Source organism: Oncorhynchus tshawytscha, linkage group LG14, assembly GCF_018296145.1.
Source record: "Oncorhynchus tshawytscha isolate Ot180627B linkage group LG14, Otsh_v2.0, whole genome shotgun sequence".
Classification (NCBI taxonomy): Eukaryota; Metazoa; Chordata; class Actinopteri; order Salmoniformes; family Salmonidae; genus Oncorhynchus; species Oncorhynchus tshawytscha.
Window position 1 is genome coordinate 34,551,454 of NC_056442.1, and position 24,422 is coordinate 34,575,875.

The window sequence follows — 24,422 nt, forward strand, 5'->3', positions numbered from 1 at the left end:
ACAAACAGGAACAGGATGAAAACGCCAGACACAAGCGAAACCGACATCAACACACACACGGCAAACCTGCTCACATTATTGCCTTGCGGTGGTGGGACATGGTGACATGGCAGAGGTGTTGTACAGTCACACAAAAGCTGTGTTGAGACCACTGCCGACAGAGGAACAGGCTGTAAAGGCCTGAGTCTTTATGTATCCCAGGGCTACAGTAGAACTAGGAGGTGTAATGCTATGGAATTACATCTAACAATTTAATAGGATCTCTATGTGTAATGCCCTGTAATAATGTCATTCCTAATCAGACTACATTTATAAGCCTGTTCTTTAACCGCATAATATCCCTCATTTCCTTATTTGTTTGCAGTCATTTGGTCGTTATTGGACTTCAGGGTTTGACCTTTCAAAACATAAGGCTGCATACGCCTCAGCCTCACTTTCCCACTGCCACCAGCAGGCCCCTGCCAAAGACCCAACCAGGAAGTGGTGGTTTGCCAAGCAAATAGTTATGCAATGTGGTAGTCAGAGTAAGTGTCAAAGGCAGCGTTTGTGAGCTGGTTGATTAAAACTGCCTTCATCCATAGATAATCATGCTGAAGTGTTGCCTTCTAACTGGGGACTGAAGACAGTCATGCTGAGAAAGGCAACAAGGGGAGAGGGGATAAGCTTCATGTCTTGACAGAGGAGAGAAAAACGCTATGAAATACATGTTGCACAAGTTCCCCCTTCCATTACACTGGGCTGCTAAAAGACAGTTAACTGCATGTTATTTGGTTCCACATAACATAGCACACTCTCTACGTGTTTTTGGCTTGGGACCAGCTGCAGAACCAAATGGTAAAAACAGACAAAAACAAACAGTCTAGAGGACATCTAAGCTAAGAGCTTTGAGACATAAACAGTAGGCCAATGTTCCCCCTTGGCAAACCAAAAGGTCAAATAAGAGGCTTCTAGACCACCTCCTGATCCATTCTGTTTATGTGGTAATTCACTTCTGTTAGACAACACATAGCAACTGTTCAAAATCTCCCAATTCACTCATTTGTTCTCCTGCACAACTGCAATAGCTGGGTCGGAATGGGTTAGCTCAAAGAATATTTATAATTTGTGACAGAAGACCTACCACAAGCAGACCACACAGTCTGCTCTTTGCTCCTACGTGTCACTCCTGTTCTACTCTCTGTTTTACAGGGACTGAAACCTCTCCTTCCATTCTAAGCTACTTCAAATACTCCCAAACATACGGCCTACTCCCATTAAACCCCCAACCTCTCACAGGGTGAGTTCACATTCACAAGGCTGAAAGGGAGGTGAACTGCAATATCCCTCTGAATGATAATGTATAGTGTTGCAATCAAAGTGAGACAACGTTCATCTGTTGTTCTCTATGGCCAAAAATATCCTATAAATTACCTATAGAGTCTGATTCGATGACCATGGCTGGATATTTTCTGGGTGTTTCTGAAACCTCCACCAGGGGAAGTGTGTGCTGTGCAGCGATGGTTCCCAACCATCTAAACAGCATGGTGTTCAATGGTCTGTATCAGCGGAGGCTCCTCAGAGGAGGACCATTCTCCTCAGTGAAATGTCATAAAAATAAGGAAACATTCATTTTAAAAAAGTTATCCTTTTTAGATTAAACTAAATATATTCATAGGTCACCAAATAATTGGTTAAAATACTGTAGACCTTCATTGCAAAACAGTGTAACTTCAACAGAACTGTCTGGGTTGGCACCCTGGTGTAGCCGGAGGACAGCTAGCTTCTGACCTCCCCTGGCTTTATTGACTTCAATACAAAACCTAGGAGGCTGGTAGGCCTCACCCCCTTCCATAGCTATACATGGTAATTATGACCACTTCCAGAGGATGTCCTCCAACCAATCAAACCATTTGCAGTAGGAACTGACATGTTGTCCATCCAATCATAGATGTAGGATCAGAGAACGAACCTAGTGTGTGTTGTATTGGGATTGTGTCACAGAGCATTATGGGGGTTCTGTGTTGAGAAGATTGGTGACATTGTTGGATAGAAATTAAGAGTGATAGTTGAGCATTTGAGACATTCAATTCAAGTGAGTTTTTTTTAAATTACAGTAGATGGGGGAGGTATATTATAAATTGTTTTCTTGAGTTTAGAACTTTGTGTCCAGTTAAGGCAAATTTCAATAAATTGCACTGTTAACTTCAGTAGCTAGCTAGCTACCAGCGCGAGTGTACAGTTTTCTCCACCAGAATAGTAGAATGGCCAACGCTGCCGAAAATGTTGTGGACTTTGTTGAAGAACCCCTTTCATTCTCTGGGGTACACGGAAAAGGTGCAAATTAAACGCGAGAGTCAACCTCTGCCCGAGATCAGTTTCATGAAGAAGGATGAAAAGGTGAGGGTGTTCAATACCAACTGGTATCAAAAGTATAGCAGGTTAACAGAGAGCCTATCATCAAGCCACCTGTAATTGCACGTTAAGGTTCTTTACATGCTGAACATCTTTTCTGGGATGTCAAAAACAATTCTGAATGATTTGATAGCTTCCATCGCATCAACCATTAAACGTTAGGATTAAAGAGAGAGGTTGATGCAGAACATGATTGCGCGTGCGCTCAAGTAGGCTTTGCACTTTTCTCTGGTATTTATTTAGCAAAGATGATAACACCTAATCACTCCAGACAGACACAAGCAAAAACTCATGACAGAAATGTTGCAGCAGCCTAGGCTCACACCTAAACATTAGAAATCTGACATGCTGTACGGGATGAAAATATTATTCCATCTGATCAACTGTAGGTTACTAATAAGAGCAGATGCATACAGCCTATGCACCCTGTCCATCTGGTCTGGGTAAAATAATTGGTAACGTTATGTATTTATAGTCCATTTGTGTGTCAGGAGAAAATGTGAATGTGATCAAATTTAGATTATATTCCAAATAGGGCTGGCTAGGCTGCCTACATGTTTTAAATCCAAAATTATTACCTGGAATTAATCAAGCGACATAATAGTGATGGCAGATGTGAGTACATTTTAAAAAAAAGGCCTACAGTTGCATAGGCCTGCATGATACAAACATGCATAAAGAAAGCTCAGCCCTGAGAGTTCTAATGCTTATGTGTCTGGGTAGAGGAAATCCCCCTCCTAATCTAGTCGAAATATAATTTATATGAACAAATATAAAAACGGTAGCTGCAGTTTGACAGGGTTTTCATCTCCCCCAGGGCCAACCATTTTTTAAAACCACAAAAATTTGCCCACCACTCTGGGACCTATGGTGGCAACAGTCTGCTTGCAGTTGTCTGTTATTTTCAGGTATGTGGATGATCAGGGCTTTATTCAAATCAAATCAAATTTTATTTGTCACATACACATGGTTAGCAGATGTTAATGCGAGTGTAGCGAAATGCTTGTGCTTCTAGTTCCGACAATGCAGTAATAACGAACAAGTAATCTAACTAACTATTCCAACAAAAAAAAACTACTGTCTTATACACAGTGTAAGGGGATAAAGAATATGTACATAAGGATATATGAATGAGTGATGGTACAGAGCAGCATAGGCAAGATACAGTAGATGATATCGAGTACAGTATATACATATGAGATGAGTATGTAAACCAAGTGGCATAGTTAAAGTGGCTAGTGATACATGTATTACATAAGGATGCAGTCGATGATATAGAGTACAGTATCTACGTATGCATATGAGATGAATAATGTAGGGTAAGTAACATTATATAAGGTGGCATTGTTTAAAGTGGCTAGTGATATATTTACATCATTTCCCATCAATTCCCATTATTAAAGTGGCTGGAGTAGAGTCAGTGTCATTGACAGTGTGTTGGCAGTAGCCACTCAATGTTAGTGGTGGCTGTTTAACAGTCTGATGGCCTTGAGATAGAAGCTGTTTTTCAGTCTCTCGGTCCCAGCTTTGATGCACCTGTACTGACCTCGCCTTCTGGATGACAGCGGGGTGAACAGGCAGTGGCTCGGGTGGTTGATGTCCTTGATGATCTTTATGGCCTTCCTGTAGCATCGGGTGGTGTAGGTGTCCTGGAGGGCAGGTAGTTTGCCCCGGTGATGCGTTGTGCAGACCTCACTACCCTCTGGAGAGCCTTACGGTTGAGGGCGGTGCAGTTGCCATACCAGGCGGTGATACAGCCCGCCAGGATGCTCTCGATTGTGCATCTGTAGAAGTTTGTGAGTGCTTTTGGTGACAAGCCGAATTTCTTCAGCCTCCTGAGGTTGAAGAGGCGCTGCTGCGCCTTCCTCACGATGCTGTCTGTGTGAGTGGACCAATTCAGTTTGTCTGTGATGTGTATGCCGAGGAACTTAAAACTTGCTACCCTCTCCACTACTGTTCCATCGATGTGGATGGGGGTGTTCCCTCTGCTGTTTCCTGAAGTCCACAATCATCTCCTTAGTCTTGTTGACGTTGAGTGTGAGGTTATTTTCCTGACACCACACTCCGAGGGCCCTCACCTCCTCCCTGTAGGCCGTCTCGTCGTTGTTGGTAATCAAGCCTACCACTGTTGTGTCGTCCGCAAACTTGATGATTGAGTTGGAGGCGTGCATGGCCACGCAGTCGTGGGTGAACAGGGAGTACAGGAGAGGGCTCAGAACGCACCCTTGTGGGGCCCCAGTGTTGAGGATCAGCGGGGAGGAGATGTTGTTGCCTACCCTCACCATCTGGGGGCGGCCCGTCAGGAAGTCCAGAACCCAGTTGCACAGGGCGGGGTCGAGACCCAGGGTCTCGAGCTTGATGACGAGCTTGGAGGGTACTATGGTGTTGAATGCCGAGCTGTAGTCGATGAACAGCATTCTCACATAGGTATTCCTCTTGTCCAGATGGGTTAGGGCAGTGTGCAGTGTGGTTGAGATTGCATCGTCTGTGGACCTATTTGGGCGGTAAGCAAATTGGAGTGGGTCTAGGGTGTCAGGTAGGGTGGAGGTGATATGGTCCTTGACTAGTCTCTCAAAGCACTTCATGATGACGGATGTGAGTGCTACGGGCGGTAGTCGTTTAGCTCAGTTACCTTAGCCTTCTTGGGAACAGGAACAATGGTGGCCCTCTTGAAGCATGTGGGAACAGCAGACTGGTATAGGGATTGATTGAATATGTCCGTAAACACACCGGCCAGCTGGTCTGCGCATGCTCTGAGGGCGCGGCTGGGGATGCCGTCTGGGCCTGCAGCCTTGCGAGGGTTAACACGTTTAAATGTCTTACTCACTTCGGCTGCAGTGAAGGAGAGACCGCATGTTTTCGTTGCAGGCCGTGTCAGTGGCACTGTATTGTCCTCAAAGCGGGCAAAAAGTTATTTAGTCTGCCTGGGAGCAAGACATCCTGGTCCGTGACTGGGCTGGGTTTCTTCCTGTAGTCCGTGATTAACTGTAGACCCTGCCACATGCCTCTTGTGTCTGAGCCGTTGAATTGAGATTCTACTTTGTCTCTGTACTGGCGCTTAGCTTGTTTGATAGCCTTGCGGAGGGAATAGCTGCACTGTTTGTATTCAGCCATGTTACCAGACACCTTGCCCTGATTAAAAGCAGTGGTTCGTGCCTTCAGTTTCACACGAATGCTGCCATCAATCCAAGGTTTCTGGTTAGGGAATGTTTTAATCGTTGCTATGGGAACGACATCTTCAACGCACGTTCTAATGAACTCGCACACCGAATCAGCGTATTCGTCAATGTTGTTGTCTGACGCAATACGAAACATCTCCCAGTCCACGTGATGGAAGCAGTCTTGGAGTGTGGAGTCAGCTTGGTCAGACCAGCGTTGGACAGACCTCAGCGTGGGAGCTTCTTGTTTTAGTTTCTGTCTGTAGGCAGGGATCAACAAAATGGAGTCGTGGTCAGCTTTTCCGAAAGGGGGCGGGGCAGGGCCTTATATGCGTCGCGGAAGTTAGAGTAACAATGATCCAGGGTCTTTCCACCCCTGGTTGCGCAATCGATATGCTGATAAAATTTAGGGAGTCTTGTTTTCAGATTAGCCTTGTTAAAATCCCCAGCTACAATGAATGCAGCCTCCGGATAAATCGTTTCCAGTTTGCAGAGAGTTAAATAAAGTTTGTTCAGAGCCATCGATGTGTCTGCTTGGGGGGATATATACGGCTGTGATTATAATCGAAGAGAATTCTCTTGGTAGATAATGCGGTCTACATTTGATTGTGAGGAATTCTAAATCAGGTGAACAGAAGGATTTGAGTTCCTGTATGTTTCTGTCATCACACCATGTCACGTTAGTCATAAGGCATACGCCCCCGCCCCTCTTCTTACCAGAAAGATGTTCGTTTCTGTCCGCGCGATGCGTGGAGAAACCCGCTGGCTGCACCGCTTCGGATTGCGTCTCTCCAGTTAGCCATGTTTCCGTGAAGCAGAGAACGTTGCAGTCTGATGTCCCTCTGGAATGCTACCCTTGCTCGGATTTCATCAACCTTGTTGTCAAGAGACTGGACATTGGCGAGAAGAATGCTAGGGAGTGGTGCACGATGTGCCCGTCTCCGGAGTCTGACCAGAAGACCGCTTCGTTTCCCTCTTTTTCTGAGTCGTTTTTTCGGGTCGCTGCATGTAATCCACTCCGTTACACTGGTTGTAAGGCAGAACACAGGATCCGCATCGCGAAAAACATATTCTTGGTCGTACTGATGGTGAGTTGACGCTGATCTTATATTCAGTAGTTCTTCTCGGCTGTATGTAATGAAACCTAAGATGACCTGGGGTACTAGTGTAAGAAATAACACGTAAAAAAACAAAAAACTGCATAGTTTCCTAGGAACGCGAAGCGAGGCGGCCATCTCTGTCGGCACCGGAAGTCATTCAGGAACGTTTCTTGGGATACTTTGATGTGTCAAGTGGGCGAGATGCGCAGTCCGTTTGACTTTATGAATTTTGAGATGTCGGAGTGGAACTTCATAATGAAAATCGTTGTCCAAACCTACGAAGGCGCAGCTGTAATGAAATGTATCTGCTATTTGTATTTAAAGCTACGTCCCCTCATGTGCCATGATTAAGAGGTGATAACTACTCCATTACCATTGTCAACTTTCTCCTGACATGAATGGAAGCCACATTGTCTCATGTGTCCGCTCATCCACTGGCACATTGAATGTTTCCCTTCCAATCACTATGAGTACCCCTACACATTTACTGTATGTAGAGTCAATCACATTATTAAAGACTTTACTCCTTGCTTGGACTAACTCGTTCTTATCGCTATTGTCTAACTGTGTAGTGTCTAACTGCGTTTTGTCTTCCCAGTCAAATCCTGTCCTGCACTGGTCAAGGCTCTGAACACCTCAACTCATGCCTCATACATGCATTCAATCACTGCTGAGATCCATTTCCAACACTAAGTAGCCCTCTCATTCCCCTTCCCCATAATATTGTACCTTAAAATGTCTATTAAAATCATTTGTCTATGATTTTTGAAACACACGTTGTGGTCTCCGTGCGTTCCGCACCTATACCGTGGGTCTCCCATCCTCCTCAATTTTTCAAGTCACCAGCCTCCACTGGTCTGTATTCAGTAGTACCATAGCAAAGCCCCACAATGATTCATTCCAAATACCCATTTAAATTGCTGAAGTGGCGTGTTCCATTAGCCCATGGCAAGCGGAGCAGAGCAGCACACAGCCTCTTTACAGGAGTCAAAATAAAGCAGGATATCCTGGTCACAGTTCCCTAGCAATGTGTTCATGATTCCCCAGCCTAAAAGCCATGAGACAGCTATTATTCTGAATGTTTCCTAGATTATTAGAATTAAAAGAGGAAGTTTGAGTATACATACTTTTGTCTATGTCAAATCAATAAATGTATGTATGTATCATGGACTAGCTGCTTGTATTTCTTAAATGTACATAAGCATACAGAATCTGAAAAACACTAATGGTTGGACTCATTAAAAATACATGTATTTTGTTTTATTTCACCATGTAAAAATGGTGTAATTAAAGCATTACTTCTATAAATCTGCTTTAATGTGGTGCAGTAACAAAGACATTTCTCTGCAGTGCTAAGTTCCAATTTCCTAACACTGTACATGTGTTTTCTCCTCTCTGTTCATCACACCTCCCCTCCAAAAGACAATATTTTTCAAATTAGACATGAGTGTTTACAAAGACAGAATGCCTCATCACACTAGAGACATCTCCCTCCCTGGATACTCTCAGCATCCAACAAGATTTGACAGTGTCATGTCCATTTTTCTATTTTCTTGACATAATTCAATTATTTGTATTTCTTCTATCATCTAGGAGTGGATGAGTGTGGGTTCTTTAAGCCGAGAGCTGCGGACTATTCAGGATCCAGCCGCTATACAGCTACTCCAGCAGCCAATACACAACTCATTTAAAATTGTTCCTCCCACAAAGGGAGTAAAGCCAGGGTTTGAAGAGACTGTATTAACAGTAATATTCCTTATTGAAATAAAGCTCTGGAGCAGGAGAGTAGGTTTGATGTTTAGTAACGGCCCACCAAGAGAGAGAGGGCTTTGCATATATTGAGAGGCATTGTAAGTGCTGGCAAGGGGTCGCTCCACTACTCCAGAAAAACAGCTTTTCGCATACCCAGTCTGTCCTCCACACACATACATGCTCTCCTCTGGGCTGGCCAGCCCCTTCTCATACACTACATGAGTAGTCTATAGTCCAACACCCAGCAGCCTAACTGTTCCTCAGACACCCTACGCCCAGATGCCAAGAGCTCTACAGTGGGCCAGTGTGAACCCGGCTAATAATTAATAGCATGTAATTAAGATGGCAGGCTCCCTGTACTTGTAAAGACCCATTAGCCCAATGTATCAGCATGCTGTAATGGCTTTGTTTGATGTGGATTTCTAGAGTATCACCCCTCCCCCCTCTTCTCCCGCTTCCAGCCCTCACGCTCCCTAAACTTGAGTGACATTGGCGCTTGTTGCGGAGCCCTGTCGAGGGCAGAAAATCACTCAGTGAGGGTTGTAAGGAGAGGAGCAGCCCTTGTACAGTTGGCAATTTGCCAGACTCATGATGACAGGCGAGGCAGGGTGGACTTCATAAGCGGGCCCATTTTAGTTCTTGCCATTAACAGCACATCAACGATCCCACCAGTCAGTCAGCCAGCTGCCCAGGCCTGAAACCCAGCAGCCCCCATACTCTGTCCTCCCCCTCACATCCCATCATACCCTGCACCCGGTTCTCAGCCTTGATCTGCAATTACCACCAGTCAGTCGCCATTCCATTGAAGAAAAAAGGCAATTTAATGCATAAAGGGATAAATGGGTGAATAATTACATTTTTAATCAAGCTGAAAGGATCTCTCCAGCTCAAAATGGGAGAAGGGGAAAGTTAAAAAGGGGGAGATTTGCTTGTTTCCAAAAAAACGTGTTTAATCCTTGACACCTGTCAAACGGCTCACACTACACAGACCCCCGGGGTTCATAAAAGGCTGCGGTTGAGGCTTAACCCTACGAGTGCCTCGGCATTGAAAGAGTGTCCCTGCTCAGTCTCCAGATCCTTGCAGGCTCACACACATAATACGGTCATGCCTGGTGTGGTCACTACACCAACACTGATATATACAGTAAGTGTTCATCCCATATGGCACCATATTCCCCATTAGTGCATTAATTTTGACCAGGGCCCATAGGGAACGTAGTATATTCCCTAGTATAGGGAATAGGGTGCCATTTTGGATGCACACTCTGCTGCAGCCTCTGCTTCAGTGCTATGGCTAAAGTGATCTTACACATGTAGACTGCCTGAAACTAGACACAGACCAGAGGACTACAGGAAGTAAGAAAGAATGTTCAGGTCCGTGTTGAACATTCACACAATACTCTACCACATATGGGAGGGACACACAGCTACCATAAGGAATAGAGGCCAGTTGTGGGTTAGGACCTGCTGTGAATGGAAAGAAAAGACAAAACACAATGGAGAATGTAGGGATTGAATAAAAAGCCTAGATAAAAAGAGGCTCTCTACGGTGGGCCTTATCTGTACCGCGTTTCCTTTTCCCCCTCAGCAGTGCTCCACTGCCTGTCGTGTTGTCTCTGCTCTGTGTTGTGGGAATTCCATTCTCAGATATCAAAGCTGCTCGCCTAGCAGGCCTTAGCAACGTAATTACATACACATTGCGTCAGGAGGGAGGCGGAAGTTGGAACGATGGCCCGCCTCGCGAGCCTAGGGCCTCTGGGGAAAGCAACTAGACTAGGAGAGAATGGAGTTAGCTTTGGACTGCATCCGCTGGGTCAACTTGTTGAATACCTCAGCCAATAAGGACTTGGAACACTGCCACGCTAGCATCAGTTACTCTCCATTTCCTTCTAGAACCTCACCACACAGAGGCCTTGAGAAGGCATGAGTTAAGGCTTTAAATGATCTGCAATTCCATATTTACTCTCAGTCAGGTCAAGTCTCTGAAGTTTACTCCACAAGTTATGAGACCAGTGGTATGAAAGAGGCTTTAAAAATGCTGAACATGGAATCCAGCTCATTATTTGCAGTAACCCTCACGGTTATTGGTTGATGTTGACAAGACAGCGGGGTGCTTGGCCTATGGAGGAGGCTTAGTGGAGAAGAGATGGGGGGCAGTAAAGAGGATTATGGGGGGGGGGCAGCAGTGAGGGGCCAGTCTATTGTTATAACTTGAGAAAGTGTTAGAGCAGGAAGAGTGGCAGACACACTGGTTAGAGCGTCCCAAACTCAGGAAATACTGAGATACAGGTCTGGACGACAAGCTACTGTCCAGTCCTGCTGCATGGGGACTACAGTATTGGAATTATACAGCCACAAAAACTTCCACTCACAGAAGAAGCTAAGCTGAACTGCTCGTGCAAAATAACATGATGGAGCATCATGTCAGATTTTCCAGTTTTGTACACTGTATAGTTTTGTCCAAATCAATTGAATGCTGAAGTGTTTTAGCCTTTGAAAACGAGGCCTGCTGAAATGTAGGCTGGGAGGGCTGCTCATTTGGCAGATGGCTGGGAGGGGTTGTTGAGAGGCAGAGATCTCCACCAAGCCTGTGAATTCAATTATCCCTGAGCTCTTGAGTTGGGGCCACAATCAATAAATACATGTTGTTTTCATAATCATACCACAACTATGCTTGGAAATAGAGCTAAATTATTTTGTCATTTTGTGTCGTTTGTGGAACAGAATTTAAATTGATGTGAGGGTTACTTTTTGGATGTGTATCCAGTCCAGACCCCCACCTCCTGTGGGAAAAACAACCAAAAATAAGGACCAACAACCCCTTGGAGAGAAGGAGGGAGGGCAACGAAGGATGGAAGGAGGGAGGGAAGGCAGAGAGAAGGAGGGAGGGCGGAGAGAACGGAGGGCAATGAAGGATGGAAAGTATGGAGGGAGGGCGGAGAGAAGGGAGGGCAACGAAGGATGGAAAGAGGGAGGGAGGGAAGGCAGAGAGAAGGGAGGGAGGGCAGAGAGAAGGAGGGAGGGTGGAGAGAAGGGAGGGCAACGAAGGATGGAGGGCGGGAGGAAAGGCAGAGAGAAGGGAGGGCAACGAAGGATGGAGGGAGGGAGGAAAGGCAGAGAGAAGGGAGGGCAGAGAGAAGGGAGGGAGGGAGGGCAGAGAGAAGGGAGGGAGGGAGGGCAGAGAGAAGGGAGGGAAAGGTGGACACAATCTGCTCTTCCTGCTTTCCTTTGTGTTGGAGGAAAAGGGACACTGCTGTGGGGGTGGAGTCAATCAAAAAGAGAAACACAACATAGTGGGAGGCAGTGTGTCAGTGTGCGTCTTCACACGGGTGTGTGTGCGCTATATGTATAGCTTTAGGTGTCCCTCTACCCCCCTCACCTCACACGGATAATACATCTTTAGCCAGCCCTTTCTGCACTTAAGTGTCTGTTCTCACTCTCCATGCATCGCCCCTGACTATTAAACTTGAAATGTTTTTACTTTCCATAATGGCACCGCAGCACAGTGATGCCTCGAAGATCTAGTACCTAATAGTGCCTGCCGCATCTACACAATAAATACTTAGCCATTTATCCTCTGAACATTATTTTAAACACCAAAGCAAACAGCTGCAGTGGTTAGGATGTAGTCAGCGACTCAGCTCACATACATACACAGCAATCTTTTCCAACTCTCCTTCGGCTGGTATCCTACAGTCCTACAGCTGTCCACGTGTCACCCAAGGCCACAGCCAAAAGTAGGCCATGGCTCCAAGAGGAACTCAAGCTCCTGTTACTGTTGGAGGCTTGACTCCCAATCCCTACGTTAACACAATGCCAACACAAATCACAACCTTGGCCTGCAACCCCAGGCCCACCACTAAGTGTAAACTCCAAAGCCAGCCCACAATCTACTCATTTCAGTGGCATCCACAGGACTGGCTGTGAGAGGAACGGATTCCCTACATTTGGAAGGTGGGAAATACTGTATATAGAGCGTGTTGGCATCCATTAGTATAAGGAGAGCAATTAAAACGAGTATATACATCAGCCATAATTATAGCATGATGACATCAAAGTGAAACGTGACAGACATATTTCACTTTGTAACAATGGTACTGAATATGAAAGCCTGGTAATCGAGGAATTTACACGCTGTATTATGACATGTAATGGCTGCAATTTAAAGATCAAAGTTGGGACACATCTTTAGGAACGCTTCATTTCCCCCCCCGCTCGTCATCAGTGTCCTTAAGGAGAGAAGAAAGGAAGCATGAAGAATGGCCTCTGACTCCAGTCTTTGATTCTGATTTCCCATGGGCGCCTCCACAAACTGAACGTCATGAAGCCTAATGTCAGCCAAATTAAGAGAGAATTCTAGGACAGCAAGTTTGGCTTTCATTGCCAAAGCGACTCATGGGTATCACTTCAAAAAGGAAACTAAATGGGAAGGGAAAGAGCGACAAGGGAAAACAGAACACCCACAGCAGGAGGCTGGAAGGCAAAACGCATGGGTAGAACCTTTATCTACTGTACGGCACCACCACCGAGCCAGGAGTGACGGAAACCACAATGGTAGGTCACACCTACAGGCCTCGGTCGGTAGGTCGGTCTGTGTGCACGCATATAATGTAGTAATCCTTGCAATACCATGCTTTGTATTCAGGACTTGAAATATTCAGAACAATAACCTTGACTAGCACCCCATTTCTACAAACCAATAAAAACATTGTGGATGTACTATGCTATTATTCAGAAGTATCAATGCTTGGGAGAGTTGCCTTATAAGACCCCCCTCTCATAACTGGCAACTAACTGGCCACAAAAGACATGTGATCTGTTATCTCTGTCCCTGAACTTACATAAACCGCTTTGCTTTCCTCCTCTGAAATATTCTTAGCTTTGAGGCCAGATATTTAGTTTGGCTGGGCTTTCAGCTGTGAAATAAAAAAAAGTTCTGGCAGAATAGGCCTGGGGAGGCCAGTAAGCCACAAGAATAGAGCTATTTTGCTTCGTTTCCCCCCAACAGAGTCTCACCCAGAAACCCTCTAAAACACTTGCATAGTCAGCATGAAACATGCAAGCATTAAAATAGACACTGTAATAATCGCCATTTCAGCTTTACCTAGCCGGTATTACATTAGCATGTCATTCTTAACCATGGAATTGGCTGAATTATGTTGGTTCAAACACCAATATAAAATGTGGATTGATGGTGTTAATAACAGTTGCATCTCCAGAGACCGTAGGGCAGGAACACCACTAGTCTTTTAGAGACAGTATAATGGGACATGCTGCTATGATATGTTGTAGATCTCCACTAACTAGAGAGGTATACATTATGAACATCTCTTCTCCACCTTACTGGCAAATCCCAACCCAGCGTCGCAGCACTAAAAGTTCTGTCACCACAACAAAGAGACTGGAGAATTCCCTCTCGCAGACACTCCTTCAGACTCACACTGGGAGGGTCAACTGGGGTGAAGATATGGAGACAAGGCATTAAAGACAGTTATTTCTTACTGTATATGTTTAGACGGTTTCTATACATCTTTAGAACATGTTAGCTGTAGAGGGAGTGAACACCTGTCAATAGCAGAGCTGGGAGGCGATATATGATGTATGGTGGGAAATGTCTCTGACCTTGGAGGCTTCTCTCGGGGGCCAGGGTGGTTGAGGAGTGGGTGAATCTACAGGTGGGGTATAATCTCACAGACCATGGATGAGTTATAGAGTACAGCAGTTCTGTTCAAATGTTTATAAATCAATGTCATGAGATGAACCTCTTTGGCAGTTCGTCTATAGATTTTGGACAGTTTCTCAGCTTGAACTGGGCTATACTCGGTTAACATTTAGTTTCATTCCCATAAACCTTTGGTAACCCCCCCCCTGCTCCATTTCAACCATCCCTCTTAGTAAATCTCCGCTACTCCTCTTACTCACTTTCATTGCTTACACTTGACTTCAGAGCATATAGTACCTCCGACGCTCACTGTGCTCAGTAATTACATGATAGAGGGAACGAAAAGGTGGTGCTTGGCAGAAACACTGACATTCCAAACGTGAAACCTTCTCCTTAACAGGCCTTGAGCCTTTATTCTGCTCCAACTCAACAGCTTTGCCAGTCTGTTGGGAATCACATGAACAAACAGGAAGACCTTATCAAGGCTACATGAATTACTACTAAATAACATGACTCTGGACAACCATTACATTCAACAGTAAATAGGCTTTCTGCATGCGGCAGAGCAAAGGACGGGTTGTACGAAATGCACCGACTACTTAAATACTTTTAAACTCACCTGCTGGTTCTGAAAGCACGAAGGTGGTCAAATGAGCAGGTGGTGAGTAACATGCTGCTGCGCCATGGAAACAAGGAGGGGTTAATATGCACTCTGTCTATGGCGGCGTCCAAAATGGCACCCTATTCCCTATCTAGTGCACTACTTATCACCAGGGCACATAGGGATCACTATAAAAGGGAAGAGGGTGCCATTTGGGACACATTCTGTCTCTGTACACTCCGTCTGTCCTCCTCCCAGACTCTCCAGACTGGAATTAACACCTCACCAGGCTGGGAATCTCATTACACTAATGACTCTGAATATACACTAAGTTGTAATTTCCTAAAGCATGTTCCAAAGAAAACATGGAGGGAAGTGGGATAACCTTTCTATTGGACAGGGATAAACTTCGGTCTTATAAAATGTCCCCTTATTCCAATGACAGATTCCATCCGGTCCAACATGGGTACGTTTCTGAGTTGCATAGATTCATCTCAACTCATCGATCTGAAGTAACTGGATAGCAAGGACCATTCATATAACGAGTCTGAAGAGGGCCGTCCATCAGTTCATTCTGCATCCAGTAAACCTGATTGAGACTGAGGGTATTTGCTAGCTTCTACATCGCATGCTGAGAAGAGCCGAGCTAAACATGTGGCTTTCATTTGGAGCCTGTGTTAACAATGTAGTGCAGGAGAAAAGTCTCTCTCTAACCAGCTTAAGCTGATAAAGGCTTTGATGCTACATGGCCGTGGGATCGGTTCCCCCCAGCCCAAACAGATGCACAGCAAAAGAATCATCAAAACAACGATTAGCCCCCATCACAGAGGCACAGGGTAACCCACAGCATGGGCTCAGCCCAGCAGGGGGTCAACTCCAAACCCATCACCAGCCACCAGGCGTTCCCTTTCATGATTTCCCTGTGCTTATTCTAGACTTATATTTGGGAACTTGAATGTATGCCTTTAAAATAACCATTACCTTCAATATGTTTGGAATGTGTGTAGTGGGAGTTTTATTGAGTAACCAAGACTTCCAATAATAGATTTTACAACGGGATGTGACAGCAGTGGAAACGTACACTGCTATAATTACTAGGTTAACCTGACTGGCTACAGTATGAGGCTCTAGTCAGACGCATGCCAGTGCTGCAGCTCCACTGACCTTAGTGACCTCAGGCTGCGTACCAGTGATACTCGCCAGTATCGTGGCAAGGAAACAAAACACAAACTGGATTTACTTTAGGAAATTAGCCCTGATGTTGGAAACAAACTTCATTTTGTTGTCATCCAGAGTCACATGTATTTATTTACCAAGCTATATCACACAGTATTTTACATTCAGCTGGTTTTTAAAGGACCAAAGAGTTGTCTGCTTCGTGTTTTCATTTTTGCCATGAAAAGAATATCGTATCGTCACAGCCCTAGTACCAAATAGCACCTTATTTCCATATGTAGTGCACTACTTGTGGCGGCAGGTAGCCTAGTGGTGAGAGCGTTGAGCCAATAACTGAAAGGTTGCTGGATCGAATACCTGAGCTGACAAGGTAAAAATCTGCTATTCTGCCCCTGAACAAAGCAGTTAACTCCCTGTTCCTAGGCCGTCATTGTAAATAACAAGTTCAAATAAAATAAAAACAATTTGACCAGAACCCATAAGGTGCACTATATAGGGAATAGGGTGCTGTTTGGGATGGAGACTCAGTCTACATAACTTTCAGGCAGTCTGTCTCCTCTCACAACAGATAGTCAGCACCTCCCACATCATCCTCTCTCTTGCTAGGCCATCTCTGGATGTTTCTTTTAAGCCTCTTTTCTCCTCTCTCTGCAATACCACCATTACTTATTCCTCCATATTGGTTGCCTTGCCACCAGCTCCCATCTCTGTACTTTGGCCTGTCTGTACATTCTGCAGATTCCTTGTCATTACATTGTTGAGAAATGACAAGACATTCTTTGCATGTACGAAGCTTACAGCTGCAGTGAGCAGATATCCAATCTCACACGGTAAAGCCAGAGAGTTATATCTTAAAAGTCAATGTAAAATCTATTTAATTTAGCTCTGGGAATCACTTTCATAATTCTAGACTATTGAAAGCAGAAGAGAGGAGACCATAATAGCTTGCTAATGTGATATATTATTTGAACCTATAATGATATAAATCAGTATGCGGTGCATTACTATTCATAATTCATTTGTTTTCAGGACCAGCTTGCCAAGCAGTACCCTTGAATAATGGTTAGTGAGTGCTAATGTGTCCAAGTGCTCATACAACATACTAATAGAACTGCTGAATCTGTAATGAGGTCAATAAAAAGCAGATGGAATGATGTGAATGTCCTGCCAGGCAGAAGGTATCCGCATATTGCATGGAGGGCATATTGCTGTAGTAATGTGTAGGAATAAACAGACCGACACAGACTGACTGATTAACCTGGCAGCATAATAGACTCGATATTTGGATTACTAATCAAGAAATGGTTGGAAGAGCATTATGTAAAATCCAAAAGGAAACATTAGATTTTGCCAGCTATCTCCAGAGACAGCAGGGAGGGGATGAAAACCAGGGTTGAATCTGATTGGATTCTGACTTCCCCCTGGCTGCTTTGACGACTGACATTGTGCAAAACTGCCTTGGGCAGTGCTCTGCCAAAGTTCTGATCTCAGTCACCACCGCCACTCAATTCACCGGCTCGACACCAAAACAGTTCATGAACTACCCACAACATTATTGAGTTTCACTGTGGGTTGTACAGAACAAGCACAAAGTCCCACAGAGATGCACTACATATACACAAAAGTATGTGGACACCCCTTCAAATTAGTGGATTCAGCTATTTCAGCCACACCCATTGCTGGCAGGTGTATAAAATCAAAACACACAGCCATTCAATCTCCATTAGCAGTAGAATGGCCTTACTAAAGAGCTCAGTGATCAGCGTGTCACCGTCATAGGATGCCACCTTCCCAACAAGTCAGTTTGTCAAATTTCTGTCCTGCAAGAGCTGCCCCAGTTAACTCGAAGTGCTGTTATTGTGAATTGGAAACATCTAGGAGCACAGCTGAGCCGTGAAGTGGTAGGTCAAACAAGCGCACAGAACGGGTCCGCCGCGTGCTGGAGTGCGTAGCGCGTAAAAAGCAACTGTCCTCGGTTGCAACACTCACTACAGAGTTCCTAACTGCCTCTGGAAGTAACGTCAGCACAATAGCTGTTCGTTGGAAGCTTCATGAAATTGGTTTCCATGGCCGAGCAGAAGTACAAGCCTAAAATCACCATGTGCAATGCCAAGCATTGGCTGGAGTGGTGTAAAGCTCGCCGCTATTGGACTCTGGAGCAGTGGAAACACATTCTCTAGAGTAATGAATCACGCGGAACCATCTGGCAGTCCGATGGACTAATCTGAGTTTGGCGGATGCCAGGAGAACGCTACCTGCACCAATACATAGTGCCAATTGTAAAGTTTGGTGGTGGAGGAATAATGGTCTGTGGCTGTTTTTCATGGTTCGGGCAAAGACCCTTAGTTTCATTGAAGGGAAATCTTAACGCTACTGCATACAATTACATTCTACACGATTCTGTGCTTCCAACTTTGTGGCAACAGTTTGGGGAAGGCCCTTCCCTGTTTCAGCATGAAATGCCCAAAGCGAGGTCCATGCGGAAATGGTTTGTTGAGATCAGTGTGGATGAACTTGACTGGCCTGCACAGAGCCCTGACCTCAACCCTTTGGGATGAATTGGAACACCGACTGCGAGCCAGGCCTAATCGCCTAACATCAGTGCCCGACCTCACTAATGCTCTTGTGCCTGAATGGAAGCATGTCTCCGCAGCAATGTTCCAACATCAAGTGAAAGCCCCTTCCCAGAAGAGTGGAGGCTGTTATAGCAGCAAAGGGGGGACCAACTCAATATTAATGCCCATAATTGTGGAATGAGATGTCCACATACTTTTGCTGTAGCTAAATGTGGTTCCTTCTGCCATAACCATTCTGACAGTTAGGGGGAAACTTGACAATTTCATATTACCCCAATCAGCTCAAATTGAAAGCTCTTTAGAAAAGTCTTGACGTTCTGCCATAGAGATTGGCTGGAAAATGGCTGATTCAATATTATGGAAAGGAATCTTTCAGAAAACAATGCGTTGCCATCCAACCTCATTAGACACACACCAGCTCCTGCCCTCCAACACCTCATTATCTAGTAGCTGGAGATGAGCGGCTTTCCAACAATCAAATCTGTCTTTAGAGGGGGCTAGGATCAGAATACAGCACCACAATGTAGAGAAACTAATCTAACCAAGTCGTCAGAGTCAAAAAACACTAGGGGGAACTCTGTCCAAAAAGCAGGACAGGAGCATGGGGAACCTTTTTTTAAAAGTGACTTTTGAGGAGGTGCTAATTGGCTGTAAGATACCTGACACGGAGATTAAATGGTTTGGCCTGAAACCAAGCCTTGCTCTCCTCCCAGGAGAGATGACTGTTGGAGCCAAATTCTTTGAACTGTCGCAAGGGATGTGACAGAACATTACTTCAGAGTTGTGACTGTTCCCCTTTCACTGGGGCTTACTGAGACCTCAAATGGAACCTTACCCACATCAGTCCCCCTTTTAGGTAAGAGAGACTTGCAGTACAGTAGGGTAAAGAAAAACATCTGCTTGGAAAGTCAAAGGTTATTTGAAAATCTGGACCAAAATATTCAAATCTATAATTCAAGAGAGGATTTATTGAAAACGTTGTACGTTTCCAGCCACAATAAGGATCATCTCCTTGAGATTCCTGCTCTCTCTCAACTCTTAAACTCTCCCTCCTCACCACATATTCTCTCCCTCCTCACCACCCTCTCTGCACTCTTACAGAGAGGTGGATTGGATACAGCTCCGTCCTCTTTGTCACAAAGCTTTTTAAGATTACAGCAGTGCAGAGCAGTCAGTCTCTTAGGCTCCCACAGTCACACTACCAGTCCAGTCCTCATATTATTCCTCTCCTGCTCAGTGCCTTCCTACAGTATCTGCACTGTAGTTATACATAGATTACAGATTGATTGTACTGGCAATGTAATATTATAATATACCCTGTAATGGTATTTGGGTTCTCACAGCAGAATAATACAAAAATAAAAAATAAATACTCCCACCACTTGCTCCCAACAACTCAATAGTAGACAAGACAGCAGGGCTAGAGCCAATGTGTCAGTCTGCCAGGCTACAAGCTGAGATAGTGGGCCTGTTTGCATAGTAAGCCTCTTTCAGACAGGAGCCAGAGCTGCAGAATAGTCACATGACCAGGATTCACACCCTTCTCATTCAACGGTCTGCCATCCATCTCCTATTAGGCTGGTGAGACAATAGCACAGGGAGAGGGGATATTTGAGGGGAATGTTTCAGTGTAGAGACTAAGGACTTCTTGCATTGTATACAAAACGGTCATTGAAAAATCAACTGTTATTACGCAGAAAATGTAAACAACAACTGTGAGAGCTGTGCATGTGTAATAAAATGTGGAGGCTTGACTCAACTGACCTTCCTTCCAGATAAACATTCCTCCGTACATCAGTCCACTTCTCTGACCACTACACCATGTATTCACTGATCACCATGGCTTCCTATGCCTCCTCTGGAGAAATGTGATCAGAAGGTATGATTAGAGGGAAACTGTAACTGGGGAATGAAACAAAAACCTTGCAATCTAGGAGAGAAAACAAAAGGAAACCGAAAGACATGAGCTCTGTTCCGGATGGCAGACTGCCTCTGGGGGGCGGGGGTTGCTACAGAGTTATTATGCTGGAAATGAATGCAGAACTGGGGTGTGGGGGGAAATTACAGACTAGAGGACGGTGTGACTGTGTTTTCACTGGAGAGAGGGGGGGTCCTAAAGACCTGGGGAAATCTCACACCACGTTCGCTAAGCAAATATGGACATGGCAGCATCGCAAGGAAAACAGCAGATGAGGGTAGGATCATCAAGACAGAATAACAACAACATTTATTTCCATGGAAAATAAACAAAGTCATTCTTAATATCTAGTCAGTGTCTCTGGTATTCCATTTCCTGTATCCATTTCCTGGTTTGGAATAAAGTACATAAGCTGGAGAATCATCAGTTGTTCTCTTTGCAGTGTTACTGTAGACAATGTGGTGAAGACATGGCCATGCTAGTACTCTACTGTGGAAACTTCTGGTCAAAAACCACAGAGAGCCTGTATCAATGGGTCAGCTGCAGAATAGTGGGGAAAAAGCCATAGGCCCAATCCCAGTGTATCTTTTCAGTAGTTCACAGACCAAGGTCACAGCCTCAGCGTCTTTGTGTGTTTACATTTACAGGCAGATAACGGATGTAGAAACAGATCAGGTTGCTTAGAGGACACACAGAAATTCTGGTTGTAGTCTACAAGTCAGCCACACTGTTTTCACCAGTTTTCAGAGGGTAACTTAAACTCCCCTTTAACAGCAACCTATTGTCACCTCTCACAAAACACCAGTCTCAACGTCAACAGTGAAGACGCGACTCCGGAATGCTGGCCTTCTAGGCAGAGATCCTCTGTCCAGTGCCTGTGTTCTTTTGCCCATCTTAATCCTTTCTTTTTATTGGCCAATCTGAGATATGGCTTTTTCTTCGCAACTCTGCCTAGAAGGTCAGCATCCCGGAGACACCTCTTCACTGTTGACGTTGAGACTGGTGTTTTGCGGGTACTATTTATTGAAGCTGCAAGTTGAGGACTTGTGAGGCGCCTGTTTTTCAAACTAGACACTAATGTATTTGTCTTCTTGCTCAATTGTGCACCGGGGCCTCCAACGCTTTCTATTCTGGTCTGAGCTAGTTTGCACTGTTCTGTGAAGGGAGTAGTATACAGTGTTGTATGAGATCTTCAGTTTCTTGGCAATTTCTTGCTTTATATAGCCTTAATTTCTCAGAATAAGAATAGACTGACCGAGTTTCTTCTGAAAGATCTTTGTTTCTGGCCATTTTGAGCCTGTAATCAAACCCACAAATGCTGATGCTCCAGATACTCAACTAGTCTAAAGAAGGCTACTTTTATTGCTTCTTTAATTAGCACAACAGTTTTCGGCTGTGCTAACAATTGCAAAAGGGTATTCTAATGATCAATTAGCTCTTTAAAATGATAAACTTGGATTAGCTAACACAACGTGTCATTGGAACACAGGAGTCATGTTTGCTGATAATGGGCCTCTGCTCAGTCACACAGACACCGTCTCAAATGACACCCTATTCCCTATGTAGTGCATTACTTTTAACCCTATGGCCCCTGGTCAAAAGAAGTGCTCTATGTAGGAAATAGAGTGCCATTTGGGACTGACCCTATTACGGAGGTTGAGTCATTGGCTGACTAGTGCTCTTCCATGCCGTCCCCAGGATGGGTGCATAACTTGAGTGGTTTGAGTCACTGACGTGATCTTCCTGTCCGGTTTTGCACCCCCTCAGGCTCATGTGGAGGAGGAGATCTTTGTGGGCTATTTATTTTTATTTTACCTTTATTTAACTAGGCAAGTCAGTTAAGAACAAATTCTTATTTTCAATGACTGCCTAGGAACAGTGGGTTAACTGCCTGTTCAGGGGCAGAACGACAGATTTGTACCTTGTCAGCTCAGGGATTTGAACTTTCAACCTTGCGGTTACTAGCCCAACACTCTAACCACTAGGCTACCCTGCCACCCCTATACTCAACCTTGTCTCAGGGTAGTAAGTTGGTGGTCTGTTGACATCCCTCTAGTGGTATGGGGGCTTTGTTTTGGAAAAGTGGGTAGGGTTATATCCTGCCTGGTTGGCCCTATCCGGGGGGTATTGTCGGACAGGGCCACAGTGTCCCCCAACCCACCCCACCTTGTCTCAGCCTCCAGTATCTATGCTGCAATAGTCTATTATGTGCTGGGGGGCTAGGATCAGCCTGTTATATCTGGTGTAATTCGCTGGTGTCTTGTGTGAATTTAAGTATGCTCCCTCTCTCTCCCTCCCCTCCTGGAGGACATGAGCCCCATGACCATGCCTCAGGACAACCTGGCCTGATGACTCCTGGCTGTCCCCATTCCACCTGGTCGTGGTGCTGCTCCAGTTTCAACTGTTCTGCCTGTGGCTAAGGAACCCTGACCTGTTCACCAGATGAGCTACCTTGTCCCGGAACTGCTGTTTTTGACTCTCTCTCTCCCACACTTGCAGTCTCAACGTCAATGCTTGGCTATGAAAAGCCAACTGACATTTACACCGGAGGTACTGACCTGTTGCACACTCTACAACCACTGGGATTATTATTTGACCCTGCTGGTCATCTATGAATGTTTGAACATCTTGAAGAACAATCTAGCCTTCATGGCCATGCACTCTTAAAATCGTCACCCGGCACAGCCCGAAAAGGACTGGCCACCCCTCAGAGCCTGGTTCCTCTCTAGGTTCTTGCCTTTCTAGGGAGTTTCCTAGCCACCGTGCTTCTACATCAGCATTGCTTGCTGTTTGGCGTTTCAGGCTGGGTTTCTGTACAGCACTTTGTGACATCTGCTGATGTAAAATGGGCTTTATAAATACATTTGATTGGCTGGTGCTGTGGTGAGAGAGAAGCGTGCCTGCATCTCTCACAGAACTAGAATGAGATTCACTTTCTATTATCTCTGATAGCCATGAGGCTGCAACCATCTCTCCAGCATTGTAATTCATAATTTATTTCCTGATAGAATCATAGCTGCGGGAAGGACGCTGCAGCACCCCTGATAAATATAAATACATTTTCCAAAGTTAAAGAAGTACTGCTATCTTTTCAGAAAGAAATGTAATGAATTCAGAATACTACACCAGGAATATAAGCCTATCATTTACCCAAAGAGGATCAATAGTTTCTTTTTTTATTGCCTAGATGTGGATTGTGTGTAGCAGTCCTGAATGTGCGGCAAATCTGTTAGTGAACAGCATGCAGCCAAAACAGGTCTTTCGCAAGATCTCAAATACAATCAGGGGAAAAACACAGGTTGGAAAGCAAATGGCTCCTGCTGAACAGAGAAGTCTAATCTGTCTGTAGAGGCTTCCAAAATATTCAATCAACTTCCAAATAGGCCTATTGAGTGAACAGCATTGTTTTACAAAGTAAAATGAGAGATGCTTTTGGCATGAGCACACAGGCCATCTCCGGTGCGTGAGACGATCATCATTGAGTGAGTTAGAGAAACTGGAAAACTTTTCTAGAACTAGAATTTCCTCCTCAGATTGTAAAACATGCATCTCCACACACCTAGGCCTTAAACTATTAAATGATTCAAGACAAAGTCGTTTTTTAATGATCTCAGATTCTGCTTATCAGTAGCCGGTCATTTCGATCATTTGTGCATTTGTGCAGAAAAAGATTATGCTAAGGTCTCCAGTCATGTAAAATTACAGAAAATTGCATGAAATGAGTTTATAGAAAGGCCAAATCTTTCTCGGACCGTAGGCTATAAAAAGATATCCCATGTGTGCAACTCCTGCAAGCACCTCTACGCCACTACGATGACATGTATGCAATGCTTTATTAGAAAGTGGTTTTCCCCCCCATACGTTCATCTGGTATCTCAGAGCCCCATCGGTTACCACCCTTTCACGCTCCCTTTTTGTTCAGGCACCTTCCGATTTACAAATTAAGCACTTGGGGTCACCCCACTGCATAGCTAGCCTTGATCATTTATGTATGCAATCTTATCATGGTGGTCTTACTTACCATCTCTTCAGGAGAGGGTTATCTAGCCAAGTCTTTCATCCTGACTGATGGGAATAACTTTAAACTA

The 24,422-nt window shown here is 44.8% G+C and overlaps 1 protein-coding gene across 2 annotated transcripts in view; it reads right to left on the reverse strand.

Annotated features, from left to right (window-relative positions):
- LOC112267095 (nucleoredoxin) overlaps positions 1-24,422 on the reverse strand; it is a 61,655-nt gene that overhangs the window by 31,583 nt on the left and 5,650 nt on the right. Inside the window, exon 1 of one of the 2 annotated variants that reach the window (XM_024445172.2) lies at positions 20,181-20,331. The exons of the other annotated variant lie outside the window; for it this stretch is intronic. The gene's annotated coding sequence lies outside the window, so the exon portion shown is untranslated. Of the gene's footprint in view, positions 1-20,180; positions 20,332-24,422 lie in introns of those variants that run through there. 2 annotated transcript variants of the gene reach the window in all.